This window comes from Equus przewalskii, chromosome 1 (genome assembly GCF_037783145.1).
Source record: "Equus przewalskii isolate Varuska chromosome 1, EquPr2, whole genome shotgun sequence".
Lineage (NCBI taxonomy): Eukaryota > Metazoa > Chordata > Mammalia > Perissodactyla > Equidae > Equus > Equus przewalskii.
Window position 1 is genome coordinate 125187941 of NC_091831.1, and position 13220 is coordinate 125201160.

The window sequence follows — 13220 nt, forward strand, 5'->3', positions numbered from 1 at the left end:
CGACAGAATCAGAAAATTGCAACTCTGTACCAGAATAGGTTAGTAAACTCTTAGTTACAACATAAAGGCTAAAGAGAATGAAAGCATTAAAAATAACTATAACCTCTTCAATTCAGTGCCAAGGTCACTATACAAAAAGGGATAATTTGTGACAATAAAAACATAGAAGAGGATGAGGAACAGGATGGAACCTGCATAGGCAAATGGAGATAAGATGCTATCAGCAGAAAAAGGACTATTTCATCTATGAGATACTTTATACAAACCTCGGGGTAACCACAAAAGAAAAATTCAGAGCAGAGTCACAAAACAAAAAAAGAGGAAACTGAGAAACACATCACAGAAAACCACCAAACTGAAATGGCAGACAGGAAGACGAGGAAAAAGAAACAATGGAAATATAGAACAATCAGAAAATAAAAGATAAAATGGCAGTATTAAGCCCTCATATATCAAATAATCACCCTAAATGAAAATGGATTGAATTCACCAATCAAAAGACTCAGAGTGGCTGGATAAATTAAAAAGCAAGACCCAATAATATGCTGCCTCTAAAGACAAACATAGGCTCAGAGAAAAGGGATGGAAGATGACACTCCAAGCAAATGGCAAACAAAAGAAAGTAGGAGTAGCTGTACTCATATAAGAGAGGAACATAGGCTTCAAGCCAAAAAGATAACAAAAGACAAAGAGAGACATTATATAATGATAAAGGGGACAATCCACCAGGAAGACACAGCATTTATTAATATATATGCACGTAACCTAGGAGTGCCAAAGTATATAAAGCAACTATTAACAGACCTAAAGAGAGAGAGAAATTGACAACAGAGAACATTCTAATCCATATCCCCTGATGGACCTGTGTGATCATCGTTTGGAAGATCCACCCAGGAGTGGGTTTGCTGGGTCCAGGCTCTGCACATGTCTAATTTGTCTGTGCAGCGCCAGACTGCTCCCCAGATGCTCTGCATCTGCACCAGCAGCACACGAAGTGGCCTACACACCTGCCAAGACCTGGCGTTTTCCAACTTTCCAATTTTTGTCAGTCTAACAAGCGTAAGGTGATATTTCATTGTTGTCTTAATTTGAACTTTTCTGATTACTGATGATTTTAATTCTTAATAATTCTCTTCATATGCCTTTGGATTACCACTTTTATAAACTGCCCGTTGATAAAGTTTGCCCATTTTTCTATAGGACCTGCTAGCTTTTGCTTATTTTGGGTCTAATTTGCTCTTCTTTTTTTAGTTTTCTAAGATGGCAGCTTAGATCACTGATTTTAGTTCTTTCTTCTCTTCTAATATATGCATCAATGCTATAAATTTCTCTCTAAGCACTGCTTTCGCTGCCTCACATAGTTTTGGATTAGCTGTATTTCCATTTTCATGTAGTTCCAACTATTTTAAAATTTCTCTCGAGACTTCTTCTTTGACCCACGTGTCATTTAGAAGTGTGTTGTTTAATGTTCAAATATCTTGGGATTTTCCAGCTATCTTTGTTATTGATTGCTAGTTTAATTCCATTTTGGTCTGAAAGCAGACATTGTATGATTTCTAGTTTTTAAGTTTCCTAAGGTGTGTTTTATGGTCCAGAATGTGGTTTGTGTTGGCGAATGTTCTATCTTGGCAAATGTTCCATAGGAGCTTGAGAAGAATGTGTATTCTGCAGTGGATGGATGAAGCAGTCTATAGACATCAATTATATTCACTTGGTTGATGAAATTGTTGCCTTCAACTATGTCCTCACAGATTTCCTGCCTGGTAGACCATCCGTTTCTGATGGAGGGGTGTGGAAGCCTCCAACAATGATTGTGGATTCATCTATTTTTCTTGCAGTTCTATCAGTTTTGCCTCATATATACTGACACTCTCTTGTTAGGTGCATGCACATTAAAAATTTTTATGTCTTCTTGGAGAAGTGAGTCTTTCAATGTTATATAATGCCTCCCTTTATCCCTTATAACTTTCCTCGCTCTGTAGTCTTTCTACCTGAAATTAATTTAGCTACTCCAGGTTTCTCTAGGTTAGTGTCAGCCTGGTATATCTTTCTCCATTCTTTCACTTTTAGTCTATATGTATCTTTATATTTAAAGTGGATTTCTTGTAGATGACATAATTGGGTCATGTTTTTTGATCCACTCTGACAATCTCTATCTTCTAGTTGGTGTATTTAGACCAGTGACATTTAAAGTGTTTAATATAGTTGGATTAATACCTACCATATTTGTTACTATTTTCTTTATGTTATCCCTGTTCTTTGCTCCTATTTTTGTCCTCTACGCTTGTTCTACCTTTTGTGGTTTTAGCTGAGCACTTTATATGATTCCACTTTCTCTCCTTTCTTAGCAATCAGTTTTCCTTTTTTCCTTTTTTCAATAGTTTCTCTAGAGTTTGCAATATACATTTACAACTAACCCAAGTCCACTTTCAAAATATACTGCCCCACTTTACCAGTACTGCAAGTACTTTATAATAACCATTTTTTATTCCTAATTCCTCCCTCCCATCCTGTCTATCATTGCTGTCATTCATTTCACTTACACATAAGCGATAATCACTGAATACATTACTGCTATTATTATTTTGATCAAACTGTTACCTGTTGATCTATTAAGAATAAGAAAACTAAAAGTGGTTATTTTACCTTCACTTATTCCTTGTCTCATGCTGTTCCTTTCTTTATGTAGATCCAAGTTTCTGACCTGTATCATTTTCCTTCTCTCTAAAGAACTTCTTTCAACATTTCTTGCAAGGCAGGATTACTGGCAACAAATGCCCTCAATTCCTGTTTGTCTGAGAAAGTCTTTATTTCTCCTTCAGTTTTGAAGGATAATTTCTCAGGATACAGAATTATAAGTTGGGGGTGGGGATTCTCTCAATGCTTGAAGTATCTCACTCTACTCTCTTCTTGCTCGTATGGTTTCTGAGTATAAGTCAGATTAATTCTCATTTTTGCTCCTCTGTAGGTAATAGGTTCTTTCTCCTGGCTTCTTTCAAGATTTTATCATTGATTTGCTGCTGTTGGAATATAATTTGCCTACGTATAGCGGAGGTGTTGAGGGCATTTATCCTGATTGGTGTTCTCTGAGCTTCCTAGATCTGTGTTTTGGTGTCTGACATCAATTTTGGGAAATTCTCAGTCATTATTACTTCAAATATTTCTTCTGCTCCTTTCATTCTTTGGTCTTCCCATTATGCGTACGTTACACCTTTTGTAGTTGCTCCACAGTCTTTGGATATTCTGTTCCATATTTTTTCAGACATTTTTCTCTTTGCTTTGCAGTTTTGGACATTCTACTGACACATCCTCAAGCTCAGAGATTCTTTGTTCAGCCATGTCCAGTCCACTAATGAGTTCATCGAAGGCATTCTTCATTTCTGCTACAGTGTTTTTGATCTCTAGCATTTCTTTTTGATTCTTTCTTAGAATTTCCCTCTCTCTGCTTATACAACCCTTGCATGTTGTCTACTTTATCCATCAGTGCCCTTAGCATGTTGATCATAGTTACTGAAAAACCCCGTGTGATCATTCCAACATCTCTGCCAGATCTGAGCCTGGTTCTGAGGCTTTCTCTGTCTCTTCAAACTGTGTTTTTTGCCTTGGAGTACACATTGTAATTTTTTCTTAAAAGCCAGACATGGTGTACTGGATAAAAGGAACGGCAGTAAACAGGCCTCTAGTGATGTGGTGGTGGTGTGGGGGTGGGGGGGAGGTTCCCATAGTCCTGTGCTTAGGCCTCAGTCTTTTAGTGAGCCTGTACCTCTGGACCGTGGACTTCACAAGTGCTTCTCAGTGTTTTTCACCCCCTTAAGGATGGCTCGAGCTGCTTAGAGTTTGTTATTTCCCTTCTTCCAGTTTGGGTAGGCTTTGATAAAACCACAGTGCAGATTAAGCTCAGGTAAAATAGCTTCTTCGGAGGGCAAGTGTTAAGAAGAACAGAACCTTCTGGCATATTTCAGAATGGTTACTTTTTCCCTCCCCCTGCTGGAAGCATGACCTGATTTTTTTCTGACATTTGCTGTGAGAACCTGGCCGAGCTCCTGGAGATAAAACTCACAAAAGTTTGGGTGCCCCTCTAAGCCTGGGCCCTCCGGGAGTTTCTAAATCTCAAACTTGTCCATACGGAGCCTCCGTAATTCATCAATTACAGTTCAGGTTTTCCTCCACTAGAACTGGTTCCCGCGGAGGTTTCCGCTCTGGTAAGTTGTGAGCATCACCTGTGTCTCCAATTTTTGGAACACCAGTTTTCCCTGTGTCCTCAGTTCTCTGACAGATCTAAGAAGATCCACTTATTTTCAGTTGGTTCAGCTTTTTACTTGTTAGGACAGAGTGCAGACTTCCAAGCCCCTTACTTGCCAGACCAGAAACTGGGAGTCTCTCTTTTGCTTATGGGTTTGCATGAGTTACTTGCATATTCTATGTATTAATCCCTTATCACTTTTAGATTTACAAATATCTTCTCCATTCTATCACCTATTGCCTATGGTCTCCTCTTTGGAACAGAAATCCTTAATGTTGATGTCATGAAATTAATTTTTTCCTTTTGGTTCGTGATTTTGAAGTTTTATGCGAGGAGTCCCTCTCCCAACCCAGGTCCCAAAGATGCCCTCTTATATTCTATTTACTTCAGAGCTTTAATTTGCACATCGAGGTCATCCGTCATTGGGAATGTACCTTTTTCTTTGGCGTGAGGCAGGGATGCTGTTTTATTTTCTTCATTTATAAGCTGGTTTGATCTGCCCCTTCTTCATTGACTTGTGATGCCTCCCACCCATATGCTCACGGTCTGACTTGAGTTTCTGTTCTGTTCCACGGTCTATTGGTCTGTCGTTGTTTTGCTTGGCTTGGCTTTTTACACAGCTCCTTACTCTCCTTTTGTAAGGTTGACTTGGTCCTGTTCGTCTAGATACATTTTAGAATGAGTTTCAAGTTCCTGGAAGATACACCTGGAATTTTCATTGGGATTTCATTGCCTTTATAGATTAATCCATAAAGAACTGACTCCTGTATGATATTAAGCCATTCCATCCAAGAGCATAAAATTTCCCTCCGTTTATTCAGGTTAATTTCTACATCCTCTACTACAATTTTAAAGTTTCCTCCATAGGTTTCTTGTATATTCTTGGTTAAGTTCATTCCTAGATATTGTACACGCTTTTTTGTTATTGTAAATAGAAGTTGGTTACTGCTGGTGAAGAGAAATGTTACAAATTTAAGTCCTTAGGTTAATCTTATATGTAGTGATTTTTCTGAATTCTCTTAATAGCTTTTTTGTGTGTGTGAGGAAGATTGGCTCTGAGCTAACATCTGTTGCCAATCTTCCTCTTTTTTCTTGTCCTTGCCAAAGCCCCAGAACATGGTTGTATACGCTAGTTGTAAGTCATTCTAGTTCTTCTATCTGGAGCGCCACCACAGTGTGGCTTGATGAGCGGTGCTAGGTCTATGCCCGGGATCCAAACCAGCAAACCTTGGGCCACCAAAGCAGAGCGTGTGAACTTAACCACTCGGCCGCAGGGCTGGCCCCCTCTTAACAGTTTTAACAGTCTATCTGTTGATTCTGTTGGTTTTTCAAGGCAAATGAAAATATTTACATAATGATAGTTTTTTTATCTCTTCTCTTCTCATTTTTATTTCTCTTATTTTTTCTTCCCTGACAGTTTTGTCCAGAACTTTCATTATTATATATTGAATGCTAGCAGGATAGCTGGATTCCTTATTTTATTCCAGCTCTTAAAGAGAACACACTTAAAGTTTCTTCATTAAGCGGAATGTTTTCTTCAAGTTTTTGCTGTATAGCCTTCACCAAGTTAAGGATGTCTCTCCTATATCCAGTTTGCTAAGTTATTATTTAATCATAAATAGCTGATGAATTTTATCAAATGCTTTTTCTTCATCAATTGAGAGAATCATATGACTTTTCTCCTTTATTATGGGGGTGATTTCTGATGAACTGCCTTGGAATTCCTAGGATAAACCCTGCTTAATCAAAGTGCATTTTTAAAATATATAACTGGATTAGTTAACTGATATTTTATTTAGGATTTTTATACCAACATCAAAGGTGAAATGAGCCTATTCTTTTCACTTATTGCTTTGTTCTCACTGATTTTGGATTCAGGATTACACTGGTTTCATAATATGATCCAGGCAGCTAATTTTTCTTCCAATTTTCTAGGAAAACTTATATAAGATAGGAATTACCTGTTCTTTGAAAGTTTGATACAACTCCCAAAGTTCGTAACCTTTTCACTGTCATGACTCCCTCAGCCCCATTGTTTTCTACTATGTTTTCTACTACATTTACCAAATGTTTTGAAGGATTTGGTTTAAATTAACACGTGTACAACTTTTTCTTTCCCCAGGTGGCTGTACACTGTAGAGAAAGTACACACAGCCCTTAAGAATGTTGCCACACAAACAAGGTTGTCCACCGCAACCAGACTGTCAACCCTTTCACTCTCCTTAAGTGAAAGTGTTGCATCCCTCTCCTCAAGTCCCCTCCCTGCTTAGCCCTCATCCTTCACCTTTTTCTTTTTCTCTTTTTTGGGGGGGTGAGGAAGATTGGCCCTGAGCTAACATCCTTTGTCAATCTTCCTCTTTTTGCTTGAGGAAGATTGTCACTGAGTTAACATCTATTAGCTCAGCTAATATAAGCTCAGAAAGTATTCCTCTGTTTTGTATGCGAGAAGCCACCACAGCATGGCTTGATGAGTGGTGTGTAGGTCCTTGCCTGGATCCTAACCCGTGAACCCCAGGCTGCCAAAGTGGAGCACACAAACTTAACCACTATGCCACCAGCCAGCCCCTTTCACCTTTGAATAGATGATTCAGCCTCCTACTTTATTGAGAAAAGGGGACCCCCAGGGACTAGCTCTCTTGACTCTCCCCTATGTACTAACAGTGACTGCACATCCACATCCAATCACACCTCTTTCCCCCAGTCTCAACAAGTGAGGCGCCCCTTCTAAAGCCCAAGGCGATCCCTATAAAGGTGCTCCCCACCCCCTTTCTCCCCGGGACCTCTCTTCTTTAGACATCCCCTCTCTCTCCTGAAATTTATACTCTCCTCCCCCACAGGGCTGCTTCCCCTCAGTCCAACAACATAATCAAATCTCACCCGTCCCCAAAAAGTCCCTCCTTTGTGTGCAGGGGGACGGGCATTCTCACGCACTGCAGGTGGGAGTGTAAATTGGCAAGGTCTTTCTGGGAAGCAATTTGGTAACCTGAATCAAAAGCCTGAAAAATATTTGCACCCTTTGTCCCAGTAATCCTACCTCTAGAAACCCATCTAAGGAAGTACTCAGAAATGCTGACAAGGAGAGATGTTTAAAGATGTTAATCTCACTGTTATTTTAACAGCAAAAATTGGAAACAATCTAAAGTGCAACAATAGGGGCTAGGTTAAAGAAATTGTACTTAAATATAATGAAATTTTGTGCAATCACAAATTGTAACTTTTAAAGCACAGTTGACATGGGAAACTAGTCATGAGGCAATGTTATAAATGAAACCAGTAGCACATAAACAATATATACAGTAAGGTGCCAATTTTGTTACATATTAAAATAGCGAACACTTCTGGAACATTATCTATTATATACACTCTCTCACTCAATCTTCACAACATTCCTGTGCAGTTAATACTCTTACTCACATTTTGTAGAGAAACCAACTAGAAAGAAAAACATCAATATCTATGGGAACGAAAGGGGATTACTAATGTTTTATTTTCTTTATACTCTTTTGTATTTTCCAATTCTTTAACGACGAAGAATTACTTTGTGTCAAACAGAAATCCTGATCCTCCTCCTTCTTTCCACTTTATATAGGCCAGCAGCGAGGAATTCGAACAGTACAGAGAAAATGCAAATCCCTTCCCACCATTGCTGTCCCAGTCACCAGACAGCCGCTGTGGCCAGTTTGGCTTTTGTATTTATATCTGCTTTTAAAATGTGTATGTAGACATAGACACTTTAAAAAGCAAACGTGACCATTTTACCATGTTAACACATAAAACTCTACAGCTTGAGCCCTTTAAGCGGCTGCGTTTTCGTTTGTGCCCTGAGAGACATCCGAGGCCCCTTTCTGCAGGAGCGGCCCAAGTTGAATTTGGCCAAGTGGCGGGCCATCTCTGACTGTGCCTGGCCAGCCCGAGGGCTCCAGGTTCGGGGCCTGGAGAACTGAGTCCCTGTCCTAATTCTTCCATTTACTAGCTGTGCGACCAGAGGCGAATCACTTTTTCTCTCTGGGAGCCTTGTTTCTCCATCTTTCAGACAGGGTAACAGTTCTTGCCTTGCCCACTTTATGAGGACACTGTGGCCCTCCAAATGGCTGCCCCCAGGGCAGTCGTCTTCGGGCTCCTCCCTCTGCCTCTCCTCCCCACTCCCCGACTGCCTCAGAGATTCTTCAACTTGTCTCAAGTGGAGAAGAGGGCCAGAAGGCCGCGAGAGGGGAAGGGACATTGTCATCCGACAAGCGCTAGACGCCCACAGGCTGGAGGATGGCTTTTGAGCACCCCCTCCAGCGCACTCGAGAGTCTTGTGACGGGCATGGGCGGAGGAGGACTCTGGGTGTGGGAGTGAAAAAGGAACGCCTGGAACGCAGCGGACCATAGCAGGGGAGAGTGCTGGAAAGCTGAAAACACGGCGTGGCGTCCACTTCCAAAGCGTATTTTAAAGACTGCAGCAGTGAGCTGGTGCACAGGCGAGAGCCTTCCATCGCGGAGCCGCCGCCCTCTGGTGGCGGCGTGCAAAAGTTACAGCTGCTCGATTGGCTCCGCCTCCCCTTGCAGGGGCTAGGAGCTGAGTTGCCGCTCACACATTGCAAGCAAGGGACCTTTAGCGAGTTCCCAACTGAGACCGGAGACCCGAAACCGGCCGGAAGGGGATGCCGGGCATGGGTGAGCCAGGACTGGAACCTAGGACTCCGGATACCCCACCCAGTTGATGCTTACAACAATCTCTGGCAATTGTGGGAGCAAAAGGCACCAAACAATGAAGGAGATTTTATTCAGGCTGTTGCAACAGGGAGAATGTTCGCTAGTGAGGAACGTCTCAATGAAAAGGGAGGGGCCTGAGGTTTTAGAGAGGCAGGTAACCAAGAGCCATCGGTAAGTCTTGGAAGACTAAGAAAGAATGGAGATGGGTATTTTTCTTGGAATTTGCAAGAGCAAGGTGGTCCTTCGCGATTAGCTTTTTCCCCGGAACTGAAAGAAGTGAGGGGAGTTCTTAACCATCACTGCCTTTCGGGGGCATGGGACTCAGATGGAGTTCAGTGTCGTCATAATCAATGGAGCAGGCTGCAGGCTGGCCATTTGAGAGGTGGGGAAAGCAGGGCCCAGGTCAGCGCCCTGAGTCTTAGTGGCTGAGGCAAGAGTCCAGCCTGCAGATGCCAGCACAGCAAGGAGAGCCCAGCCTGCCTTCAAAGCTCCCTCTGAGGGTAAAGTCATAAAGTCCCAGTGCAAGGGATGAGCCCAGCCAGCAGCAGAAATGACCTGCTCCAGTCATGGCTTTCAGGTTGCTGGAGTGTGTCAGCCAAGGGTCGGGTTCACTGAGGAAAGGCAGGCGTCAGGGCTGGGAAGACACAGGGAAGCGTCCGAGTCAAGTCTCAGGAAGGGCCAGCAACGGGGCAGTTCTGGGATTCAGCTCCCACGTCTCTCCCAGTACCCAGTCTGTCTGTCTGTCTCTAGGGCACCCACTCTGTTTCTCTTCCTAACCAGCTCCCTTTCTCACCCACAGCTCTACTTCCCATAACTTCAACTGGCACCTGGCCACTTGCGCCACCCCAGCGTCGGAGTCTACTTGACCTCTGCCACAGAGCCCGCCGCTAACTGCAGCTTCCTCTGGGTCTTTCAAGACACCTCTCAAAAGACAGCCCTTGTTTTCTAGCCAGGCCACAAGTCACCAACTGCAGCTGGCCCACGCCCCGCCTAGCTTCTGGCAGGCAGCCCACTCTGGCCCCTCAGTTGTCAGGGGTATATGGGGGGTGGGTTTAAATGATCTGCTTCTCACAGTGGCCGAGGCAGAAGAGCGACCCTTAGCAGTGTCAGGAGCAGCTGAATCAAGGTGGTCCGAGGCTACAGTTTGGGAAGCCAGGCTGGAAATGTCATTATCTCCAGGCACTTGAGCCCACTCACAGGTCCTGAGCTTCATTCCTAGGAGGGTGTCAACTGAAGAGGGTAGTCTGAATGACCGGAGAGAAGAGGAATCCAGTGTGACAGGCCTGGACAGTGGCCCCAGCAGTATCCCCAACCAGCTGACCCAGCTGTCCAGCCTCTTTGACAGTCACCTTCCTTCTTGGCATGAAGGTTTATGCTCTTCGTCAGCAGGTGGCCAAACCTGGCCCTCTGCCACCTGTGTTTGCTTGGTCTGAGAGCTGAGAATGGCTTTTATATTCTTAAATAGTTGAAAAAAATCAAAAGAAGAATAATATAGCAAGACACATGAAAATCACACAAAATTCAGATCTCCCTGTCTATAAATAAAGTTTATTGGAAGCTGGCTACGCTCCTTCACTTAGGTACTGTCTTTGGCTGTTTTGCGCTGCCGTGGCAGAGGTGAACAATTGTGACGGCGCCTAAAACAGTTATTATCTGGCATCAACAGAAACAGTTTGCCGACTCCTGGGCAACCCGAGCTGGATGCCACTAGCTGCAAAGATCACGGCTGGCACTGGGGCCTATTCACCAAGCAGGTTCCCAGGGGCCATTCGTCAATCCAGGCGCCTTTTCTCCAGGGAGAGGAGACACCAGCAATAATGAGTTGGAAGGCTGATCCGCTGAGCAGTGGAATGTCTCCCAGTAAATGAAGCCATGGGCTTCCAGCCTCTCTGAGTCTGCAGGAATGACCCTGTCCTGAGCAGACTCTCCTGACTCTCACCAACTTGGAGACAGCAGGGATTTTTGGTTACAGGTGACAGAAACCCCATTTGGACAATCTAAAGGAAATGAAGAATGTATTAAGAAGACCTGGCACGTGCCTGGGACCCCATACTGGGCGGACGGCTGGACCTCAGGGATGTGTAGACCCATTGCTCAGACCTCACACCGCCTGGTCTTACTCTTCTGACATCCTCTGTGCACCACTGCCATACCTTCTCCACCTGCATCCTACACCATTAGGCCTTGGGGGGGCACGATCGGACCCAAGTCCAAACATCCTAGAGAAAGGTGGGCTCTGATTGGCATGTTCTGGTACCCATCCCCAGCGATCAACTGTAGCCACCTTCCCACTGAATGAAATGGCCTTCTGATCACTGGGGAGGGGATGGGTGGGCCCTGGAGGCAGGGACAGCAGTGCCAGAATGAATGCCCTCACTGTGCTTCTCTGGTGTTTCTTTGTTACCCTTCTGCTGAGGCCCTTCTTCTGCCCTGAATGCCCCTTTACCAACCCCTTTACCAGGCCAGCTCTTCCCATCCTCTGAGACTCAAGTTGGCTGTCCCTCCGCCTGAAAGCACCGCCGAACCCTCCCCCTGCTCCTGCAGGGCCCCTCCTCGTGCTCTCACAGCACCCCTTCCTTCCGCTTCCATCCCTGCCAGCTCATCCTGGCTCGTGAGTTCCTTGAAGACTCGGCCATGTCTTATCCTCAGGGCCTGGGATACAGAGGAGGGTCAGCAAATGTTTCCTGGAAGAACTGATTCTGGGGGGCGTGGATTCAGTAGTGGGGCTGATTTTTCAGAGGGGGATCCCAGGATTTCCTTTCCAATTGTGTCTTACGTGATGAAGGGTGGCAAGGCCATTAGCCTGACTTTCAATTCCTGCTTCACCACATACTAGATGGCACGTTACCTAACCCCCTAAGCCTCCTAACTCCCTCAGTTTCCTCATCTGTGAAATGGGAATACTACACCAGTAGTATTCAAAGGGGTGTTATGAGGGTTCCTGGGACATTAGATGTGCTTCTGATTTTATTATTATTATTACTGTTCCTCTCATCATATGCCCCTCCCTTGTCAGCAGTGAGTTCTGCTGGGAGGACTCACCCCAGTAGCTGTGCAGCAGACAGGATGCCCCACTCCAGTCCTTCATGACCCAGAAAGCAATCATTACTCCATCGATAAAACAAAGTCTTAGACTGTAGCCTCCCTGGCCGTCTGTAACAAAGGTAGCATCAGCCCATTTTTTAAATTTGGGGGGAAATATAATAAAAATATCAAGCAGTGTAAAAGATATACACTTTGGTATATCTTTTCCAGTCTTTTGTTCGTATGAGCATTAAATGTAGTTCTAATCATACTGCATATACTTACTCAAATTCTATTGTCCATACGTAGCATTACATCACGCCTGCTACATTGTAGAGAATGCTGAATACACCATTTCTCAACTTTTCAGGAAAGAACTACCAAAGGATAATTTTAAAAAGAAAGGTAGGGTCTGGCCCTGTGGCCGAGTGGTTAAGTTCGCGTGCTCTGCTGCAGGCGGCCCAGTGTTTCATTGGTTTGAATCCTGGGTGCGGACATGGCACTGCTCATCAGACCACGCTGAGGCAGCGTCCCACATGCCACAACTAGACGGACCCACAACGAAGAATATACAACTATGTACCGGGGGCTTTGGGGAGAAAAAGGAAAAAAATAAAATCTTTAAAAATAAATAAAAAGAATGGTAATATCATGGTTCTTATGCAGATACAAAATGAACTCATATTAAAGATTCTATTTAACTGCTTATTAACCATGGACCCAGGAAGATGCTACAACTAGTTCAAAGGCGAATGTCAAGAACATGCACATTTATAGATCAGGAATATTGAAATAAACGTGCGAATGGAGTCAAAACTGGCTTCGTCCACAGTCGGGAGGGAAGTCAACTGAATGCCCACTGGACTGAATTCTGGCAGGTCCTGAAACGTTTCTGCTGCTGGCTGGAGTCATCTGTTGTACTGTGAAAGGGTCCTCTCACACAGCTGGCTTGCTATGAAGGCTGAAGGTGTGATACAGTCTCAGCTGGGAATACACCAGATGCAGCTGGCCAGGCCACTCATGATCGCCAGGAGGAAACACTCGCAGATCACTTACCAAAGTGGGGTTGAAAGGAAATCCACTCCATCAAGCAAGCTAAAAAACAATATGGATGGTATGATCCCATTTTATAGTAATAATAATATATGCTAAAATGTATATAGAAAAATCTACAGAATATATACCAAACTGCCAACAGTGTTTATCTCTGGAAGGTGGAACTACGAAGGATTTTCATCACCTTTAGGGGGGTTTT

The 13220-nt window shown here is 43.8% G+C and overlaps 1 long non-coding RNA gene across 1 annotated transcript; it reads left to right on the plus strand.

Annotated features, from left to right (window-relative positions):
- The first annotated feature begins 9131 nt into the window (after positions 1-9131).
- LOC139083809 (uncharacterized) lies at positions 9132-11322 on the plus strand. The gene is made up of 2 exons (XR_011540763.1): positions 9132-9441; positions 9741-11322. It is a non-coding gene; the product is annotated as an uncharacterized lncRNA (long non-coding RNA).
- Positions 11323-13220: the final 1898 nt, after the last annotated feature.